We start from the raw sequence: 10000 nt of genomic DNA, 5'->3' as shown, positions 1-10000 counted from the left end.
ATGTCTACGTGCACGCCCTGTGCACGCCTTCTTTTCACGCCCATGTGTTCTTATCTTACGCTTGTCACTTGTTACGCCTACTGTATGTAATGTAATTGTGATGTTTTACTATATATACCTTGTACTGTTAATGAGACGTTGCAGCTGCCTTCTATGCCATTCTATTTCAGGCTGTTCCGATCCTGTCCCTTCCCTTATGCCTGATTAAAGCCTGTTAGACTCAGATTCCCCGGATCCTGCCTCTTATTTATTGAGCTATCTGTTATTATTAATGTATTCAAAAATAGTACCGGTAATTAATTTTTTATTTACCACATAAATGGCGCCCGAATAGGGACGAGCCCCTTCCCCACGCGCCGGCGATGTAACGCAGGCCCCCTGACCCTTCTACAGCCGTGACGGAACTCTACCGTGCACGTGCAGATATTTCTGCTTCATCAAGTCTCCCTCAGGCCCACGGAGGAGACAGAAACTGCGGTCCGGCATCCAGACGAGGCGGTGAGGAATGCGGTTCGTCCCGACCAGAGCCCAAGCCGAGAGAGCAAGGTCCGAGGTATCCGGAGGCCCACCTGTTTCTGAAGTCCGAAGTTCGTAGTCCGACGTCGTAGCAGTCCAGTCCAGTCCGAGGCCTTCAGTTTCTGCTTCCCGGTGAGTACCGTTGCGGGGGAAGTATCTAGACAGGTTCATTAGTTTGTTCCTGGTCCGATGGGTTTGGGTACACAGATCCAGTCCGAAGTATTCACCTAGGTGGATACGGTATGACGTGTCTCTTTATGAGACCGGTATGTTCTGTACTGTTTTAGCAGTGCATCTAGTAATTCTGGTAAGTCCGTTCTCGAGAAATTCAAGTGTTATGTTTTCAGTGTATCAGGTAGTATTCTGTTCGAACTGTTATTAATGTATTTCTATGTCGTGGTATGAGTGATCTGTTTGCCATTTCATTACTGTGATTATTGTGTATTGTGTTCGCAAGTACAACTCAGACATGCCTCTGTTTTCGAAGTTACGTCAGATAAAAACCAGAAAAGGGTTACTCGAAGAAGCAGTTCCTGTCCCTCCTAGGGACAGTCCTGGACATTTTATGTATCACAAGCATGGCTTAGATGCCATATTATATCTAGACTTATGGGCGGATTACACGAAGGATCTTGAAGAGAAATATAGATGGCCCGTATCAGGTACATGGGATGCCGAGTGCATCATGCGAGTAGAAGAAGCATTATGGAAAAAGAAAGCCAGACAATCCCAGAAAGATGCCATCGAGTTATGGCGCAAAGAATCTCATAGAAGAACCGAAAAAGAATTCAGAAAAACAGAATTAAGTAGGGAATCCTCAGAAAAAGCCCAAGAAAGGGAATTAATCGAAGAAGGTGAACGAGTTAGAGCAGAACAGTCAGACAGACAGAGAAATGCCCTTATTAAAGGTATGTATCCTCTTCTTGCCGAGGGCTTGCCGAAGGCAACCCCGGAAGCACCCTGTAATTTACCGCCACCATTGGTCCCGATTAAGCTACGTCATAAACCGACCGCAGCTGAAATTTTTCTTTCGTCCTACTTGGATGACACAGTCCCAGCATATGCAAATCGTATTCCGCCCGCTCACCCTCAGCATCCTGTAAATAATGTAATTCCTGTTCCTCCAGCCACTGGTCCCGGGGACCAAGTTAATGTGCCAGTATCCCCGGACCAGCCCACATTAAATGTACCCGGCTTGCCAGTCACTTTACCAGCACGTACAGTATTAACTGACGATTCCAGTTCAGGAGCCGCGGGGGGAGGTGCTCCTATCACCCCGCCTCAAGTAAGATGACTGACGCCGCGAGAAGCAGCGTTACAGCGTACGCCAAAAGTGGCTACATACACAGACCTCAAGCGACTTCTTACTGACTGTATATATGATCCAGTTCCAGGCGAAGATCACATGGTATTATATTCAGTACGTTTAAGACGGGTTGCCAACTTTTTGGTCACCCTGCCCGACATGAAGGAACATCTAGACAGAATATATCGTTTTGTCCGTACAGGGGAGAATCCAGGAAGTATTCACGAAGCTATGGCACACAGGAAAGCCGAGATTCAACATATGATTTTACAGTTCTTAATTAACTGTTTAATAAGAGAGCAAGATTATCCTGATAAAGACAAAGACGAGATGAAAGGCCTGACCAGGTGGAGTGACAATATAGCCGAGGGAAAACACAAGACACAAGGTAGTGTAGAAAGTATGTACAAGAAAATTCGTAAGGAAATTATAAGTATACACCAGAAGGAGGAAGCAAAAAGAGGAACCGAGAAAGAGAATGACTCTTCTAGTGAAGAGGTAGACAGCGAGAATCCCTCCAGAATAGCGTACGTAGGTAGAACTAGATTTTCCGACAGACATTCACGCCTAGATTATAAGAAAGTTTTTCCTCCTCCAGTACCAGAACAGTGTTCTCTTGAACAAGTATTCCAGGCCACCGATCAAATTCTGAAATCACGAATAGGTTATAGCGAGCTTAGTACAATGCATGAACAAGAACTAGCCCGATCAGCAGTCCGATGGACTAGTGATTCTACCACGTTTCCGGGTGAAATAGTGGCCCAAACGTTTCTGAAACTGCCCCCAGCCGAGCAGCGTCTGGTGGGTACGTATATGATCCAGCACCTCATTACACTGTATGAGGATCAGCATTCTGATCCAGGTCCTTTACATGATGTACTGAACGAGTTACTCCTAAACAGATGGAAAGGTCTAGGTACCGATTTAATTAGTGTCATATTAGAACAGCGCCACAAATACAGAACGTTCCTGAATCCACATTTTGTTCCCGTTCCACCCCCAGAAAGAAAATCATTCTATATAGACAGACAGAATCCGTTACGAGAAGTACATCCAGTTAAGGGAGAGGGGGGTGGTCTAGAACGAGTATTTGTTTACACCCCTATCACGAAAATAGAACTTCTGGAAATGAAAAAGTTAATACCCTGTCACGATAAAGATCCAGCAGCGTTCCACCGTGAATTAAAGGACATGCTCCGTATGGGAGAATACACGTATCCTGATATCATTAAAATGTTAAAGGTCCTGTTGCCTGCGGGCACATATGAAAAACTCAAAGAAAAAGAATGGGAGGTGGGAGAGAAAAAGATAGATTGGACCGCATTAGAGACTGAAGATAACACACGAGTTCCAGGTACCGGTCTTGGGGATAAAGCTAAAGCATTGCCCGAGTTATTAATCCAAGTCTTGCCAAGATTACTAGCTACGAAAAAGGAAGATTGGGATGCCATCTCAGCCTGTAAACAGAAACAAGACGAAGATACTAGTGATTTTTATTCTAGATTTGAGAAATGTTTCATTATTAATAGTGGTCTGAAAACTAGTAGTGAATCGTATCCACATCTTTTTGTTACCAAGCTAGTTGAGAATTCAAGTCCACAAGTTAAAAGTAGAGTACTGAAAGTCGAAAGTACCTGGCAAGCTAATACTCCGTCACAAATGCTCCAGATGCTACAGTACCACCAGAACAGAATTAGGGAGGAGCAGGAACACGAAAGGAGACGTATAAAAGACACAAAAATGAAAGTACTAGTTGCACAGTCTGTTCCGCAAGACAGTCAGAAGAGGGGTCCGAGTCAAGCCAGTCATCCTGCAGCTCCCGTTAAAGGGACATGCAATTACTGTAAACAGCCAGGTCATTATATAAACGAATGTGCAGTTCTGAAACACAACATAGCTACTGGTAAAACAAAAGAGAGACCACGTCCGCCTAGACAAGAACAAGTTTCACAGACTTCCCAGCCACCGCAGAATGCACCACAGACAGTTACAGTACCGCAGCCTATAGCTGCAACACAACACGTTACACAGCAGATGTACCAGTACGCACAGTCGGAGTATCCAGATTATCAGCCGTATTCATGAAACAGCCTAGAGAGGGAGGTTGGCTTGCCTCTCATCGAGATTCCTGTAGATCAAGAGGGTCCCTATGTACACAGTCAAGTATTAGGGAAAGACAGAAAGTTTCTGATTGATACAGGGGCAAGTAGGACTACCATCAGTCATGACGAGGTTCCAGGGGCTCCACTCTCAGGCTCTAGAAATGTTTCCCTTGGATTTTCAGGAAAGCCTATTGTTAATGAAATATCGAAACCGGTTACTCTAGAAGTTGGTCCATTGTCCCAAACTACAGACTTGTTACTCACGAAATCATGTCCAGAAAACTTACTAGGCATTAAGACCCTGAAAGAATTAGGAGCAGTTATATGCTGTTCCCCAGAAGGGGTGCGATTGTTTTTGCGAGATTTTAAAGGTCATTATGTATTACGTGATTTTGATCCAAGATTATTGAATGTACCACAGCATTTATGGGCGCAAGGTCCAACTGATGTAGGTTGTATGCACATCACACCCCATCGTGTCACTCTGAAGAAAGGTGTTGTATTACCACGAATCCGACAGTACAAATTGCCACCTGAGGCTGTAGCAGCCTTATCCAAAATTATTGACGAGCTCATTGCTCAAGGAGTAGTTGTAGAAACTGACTCCAATGTATGTAATTCTCCTATCATTCCGATTCTGAAACGTACTGATCCAAATGCACCTCCAGTTTATCGATTAGTGATTGACCTTCGAAAACTTAATAAATGTATCATACCCCAGTACCCAGTGGTTCCAGATATTTCTTCCCTATTGACTGCCATTGATTCTGAAGCTACGTTCTTTGCTGTTATCGATCTCAAGTACGCATTCTTTAGTGTCCCCATTCATCCAGACAGCCAATTCCTTTTCGGATTCTGTTTAAATGGAAGGAGCTATAAATTCACACGAGCTCCTCAATGTTTCACAGAAAGCCCTAGCATTTATAGTCAAGCACTTAAAAGACAACTAGACAATATTCACATGTAACTGACACTGCTCTGCTCCAGTATGTCGATGATCTATTGATCACAGCCCGTTCTGAACGTGACTGCGAACGTGCGTCACTTACAGTTTTGTATTTCCTGGCCGAGATGGGGCACAAGGTGTCCCCTTCCAAATTGCAATTCTGTGTCCAGCAAGTGGTCTACCTTGGACACTTACTGTCCAAGAGGGGTAGGCAGTTGACACCTGACCGTATCCAGTTAATAGCACATCTTCCACAGCCCAAGACTCAGAAAGAGGTACGAGCTTTTATCGGCCTCACTTCTTATTGCAGACAATGGATTCCTCAGTACGCATTTCTAGCCAAGCCACTGATACAGTTAACGACACAGGAGGCAGCCGTATCGACTGTCCTCCCTTGGACCCAGGAACATACACTTGTTTTCAATGAGTTAAAGAAAGCTTTATGCCAAGCACCTGTTCTAGCAACGCCAAACTACAGTAAGCCTTTTACACTTTTTGTCACTGAACGTGATGGTACTGCATTATCTGTTCTCACACAAGATCAAGCAGGACAATACAAGCCCTGTGCTTATTTTTCTAGCACATTAGATCCAGTGGCCCAGGCTCTGCCTGCGTGCCTGAAGTCCGTTGCAGCCACAGCTCTAGCTATCAGACAAAGTGATTCCATAGTGTTAGGACACTCCCTGACAGTACAAGTTCCACACTCCGTGGAAGTACTTTTAAACCGAACACAGACTCAGCACTTGACTATTGCACGTTTAACAGGTTATGAACTGACACTGTTCCAGCCACACATAGAAATCAGACGCTGCAACATTTTAAATCCTGCTACACTGTTACCCTCAGTTACTTCAAATCCTGCCACACATGACTGTGTGGAAGTTGTTAACACCATGACAAAACCAAGACAAGACTTGACAGACATTGCATTACCTGATCCCGACCTGACACTTTATGTGGATGGTTCATGTATGAGAACAAGTACAGGAGAACTAGTAGCCGCGTATGCAGTGACTACTGACACTGAAGTTATAGAAACACATCGTATTGACACCCTGTCTGCTCAAGCAGCAGAGCTCGTCGCTCTGACTCAAGCCTGCATACGAGCTAAGAACCTGAAAGTAAACATATACACAGATTCACGTTATGCATTCGGAGTCGTACACGACTTTGGAGTGCTCTGGCAAGAAAGAGGTTTTATGACTTCTCATGGAACCAAGATTCAGCATGGCCCCCTCATTCAAGCTCAGTTAGATGCAATACATTTACCGACAGCTATCGCTATCATGAAGTGCAAGGCATATACAAAAGTCACTGACATCATTTCCCAGGGTAACGATCTAGCAGATCGAACAGCCAAGCTTACAGCTCAGACTCCAGACATTCCAGTTAACCCGACACAGACAGACATTCCAGATCAGACTACTTGTATGACAGTTAAGGACCCTATACAAGACGTACTAGATATACAGTCACATGCTACTCCCGATGAAATCAAGAAATGGTCCGAACAAGGAGGGGTCCAGACAGATCAAGGATGGTTGACGAAGGGAAAAGCCACATGGTTTCTCCCCGACTCTATGGTTCAAGTCATTATTAACACCGCACATAGTCCAGCACACTTAGGAGAAAAAGCCATGCTAGACAGTATTCAGAACCTCTGGTTCAACAAGCATTTACGAGCAGCAGCCAAGCAGAAAGTGCGTACCTGCATGATTTGTTGTCAGTTCAATCCAGGTAAAGGTGTCCCGGTGGAACAAGGTGGATTCCATCCTCCTGACCACCCTTTTGAAGTCCTCCAGATGGATTATATTCAGATGGAGCGATGTCGAGGTTTCAAGTATGTCCTCGTAGTTGTATGCGCTTTGTCCAGGTGGACAGAAGCATATCCAGTCCCAGATTACACCGCCGCGACCACTGCCAGGCAGTTGGTTCGTGAGTTTTTCCCCCGCTATGGATTGCCTAGGGTCGTGTATTCAGATAACGGCCAGCCATTCTCATCCGAACTCATGAAACAAGTATCCCTTCTGTTAGGGTACCAGTGGAAGTTCCATTGTGTACGACATCCTGAAGCAGCCGGTCTCGTAGAGAGACATAATCAGACTCTGAAAATCCGCATTGCCAAAGTATGTGCAGAGAAAGGCGTAGATTGGATGGTAGCACTGCCAGTCGCCCTTTTCTATATGAGAATGGTCGCTCACTCCCGTTCAGGTCTGTCCCCTTATGAGGTAGTGTTCGGTCGTCCCCCAAACATGTGGGGTACACCTAGACCACGTACAATTACAGATGTTGACAGTAATATGCTGACAGATTACCTGGCTTCCTTGATGTCTGCACTACTCTCTTGTCGTTCACAGGTTGCCGCTGCATTTCCAGACAACACTCAAGTGAAACCGCACGAGGTCATACCAGGCGACCTAGTCCTCGTGAGGAATTTTGATCGTTCAAGTCCGCTGGAGCCCCGCTGGAAGGAGCCAAGACTCGTATTGCTAACAACAAGGACGGCCATCAAGGTGGAGGGGCGCAAGGGGTGGTTGCACTCCAGTCATGTGAAGCGATTCCATGGACTTCGGCCAAAAACTTTTTTCAAAGACTGCCCCGTTCTCAAGGACTGCCCAGATACTGACTCTAAGCTTCCCCTGTTAGAGAAAACTCCGCAGCAGGAGTATAAAGAGAAATTACGGTCTAGTAAGTCAGCCAGTTTAATTGTCTAAGTCCCTCTCGGGTGAAACGGTTAGACAGATTCCTGACATGTATGAGATAGACCCACACAGTGAGAGAGTTAGTCTAAACTCTAAGAGAATACGTTATTGTAAGAATCTTCGAAGTAGATGCAATATTACTCTATTATTCATGATATTTCTGAGTCTTATGGTTACCTGCCTAAGTTATGCCTTACATTTATGTTTTCCTATTAATTCACATGTACATTTTTTCTCTAATGTTACAGTAGAGCACACTTTTAGTGACCTGCCTCCTCACGAGTTATCCTATCGTCTTGCCATGCGCAATAATACGTTTATTCGAATGTTACACTATTCACATCAGACCAGCAATGCCACTAATTGTTGGGTGTGTGGTCGACTCCCCCCTTTCCAGACACCGAAGGGAGTTCTGCCACTCTTTCCCTATCCGTTCTCACACAATGGTTCGTGTGGAGCATGGTCCACGTTAACGTCATCCTCAAATGATATGTCCCTTCTGAATCGAACATGTTTCCCAGACAAGGAAGGTCTTTCCCATAGAACAGGGTTAGATCTAGAAAATGAAGTATATGATCTAGGTAATTATTCCTCGAATTTCATGGTTTTGAATGTTCAGTCCGAGACTACTCCAGATTTGCCTGCTATTTCAGTTCTACCCGTGAAAGGCGAATTATGTGTCAGAAAGAATGGTTCCGCACATGTAGGACATAGTGATTGTACTACTGTGGTCGAGTATAGTGACAGTGGGAAATCTATTTTCAAAGCCTCACGTCATTCTTATTTTGTGTGTGGTCAGACCGCATATGTTCGTCTGCCCCTAGATTGGGATGGAACATGTTACATTGCCTTCCTACTGCCACCAGTTTTCCTAGCCCCATCCGATTATCACAGAAACACACATCTAGTACACGTTAGACATAGAAGGGAGACTGAGTCCCCAATTGTCGATCAAACTGAAACTGCCTTAGAACAGTATCAGGATTTCAATAAAGGTTTCTTCTTCTTCATAGGTCCTGTCCAGAATAGTAAGTTAATACGTAGGCTAACCAGAACTCTTGAAGCAGTAGTGAATGAGACTACTTCCGCTTTAGGTAACTTAACTGAAGAACAATCTGCTATGAGATTTGTTGTGCTCCAAAATCGTCTCGTCCTTGACGTCATACTGGCCGATAGGGGAGGAGCTTGTAGAGTCATCGGATCTAGTTGCTGCATTTTCATTCCTAATAACGCACCGTCTGTTTATTCAGCTATAACCAGACTTCATAAAATTGCCCATCAGTTACACCAGAATCCAGGCACTTAGACATGGTCCGGTTGGCTCTGGAGTATAATATCTGCCTGGGGATAGAAAGTATTGTCATTCCTAGGTATAGCAGTAATGATCATATTCAGTTGCTGTCTCTGTTTACAATGTGGCCCTGCGATTTGCGGCTTGTGTGCTACCTCTTGTATTCCTAGTCCTAAGTCCCGTTCCAAAAAAATTCGAGACGAGCAAATGATGCTATATGAACAGATAGATGGTATCATGAATATTGATGTTTCCTGATGGAAACGTAGGGCACAAGGAGGGAATAAGGAAAATTGAATTTTGCCTTGTTATATGTGCCTACGTGTTCCCCATCCTATGTTATATGTGCATGATCGATATGCATATATCCCCCTATGATCGATTAAAGACGCAATTATAGTTGTGTCCAACTCTAGTATGCCAGTATCCAGTTCTCGTGAAAGCAACGAGTATTAGGCCTATGTTGCCATGTTTTACAGTGTGCACGTTATATTCCCCGCATTGTCCCCGTTTCTAGGCCTCAAAAGGGCCCGGACACCAGATTCAAGCTCCAGTCTCCTGAACCCACTCCGAGGAGCGATGCAGCCCCCACCTGCATCCCTGACCCTTCACTTACTTCCTGCCGCGCAGCGCGGTGCCCGGCCTGGCTCTGCCTGCCTGTCTGCCAAGAATATGTTATGCCTCTAGTTATCAGTTCAGCTCTCCGTCTTCACATTCCTAAGCTAGCGAACCGCATAAACAGCTTCAGCTATAGTCTAGTCTTTCTGTCTCCATGCAAGAGAATTACTGTATTAATATTCATGGAAGATTCATAGCACACGCAATACATGTAGAATATATGCATGCACCAGCCTTAGTGTCAAGTAGCCTTTGCCCTGATAACTTTTAGATTCTATCAACATGTACTCCAAACACCAGATACCAGATATGCTATAGGTACATGTCGTCCTGACATTGCAGACTTTAGTCTCCTCTCCTAGTGCAGAAGTCATAGCCCCCAGCTCTCCTCGGTAACACGTCATGGCCCGTTTGCGCGCACCACTAGGTTAAAGGTCCAGCTGCTCAGGTACCCCCCTCCATGTATCCACCCACTTTATGACACTTCTGTGACGTTCTCATCACATGTCTACGTGCACG

This window comes from Lissotriton helveticus, chromosome 3_1, assembly GCF_964261635.1.
Source record: "Lissotriton helveticus chromosome 3_1, aLisHel1.1, whole genome shotgun sequence".
Lineage (NCBI taxonomy): Eukaryota > Metazoa > Chordata > Amphibia > Caudata > Salamandridae > Lissotriton > Lissotriton helveticus.
This window is presented reverse-complemented; position numbering follows the sequence as displayed.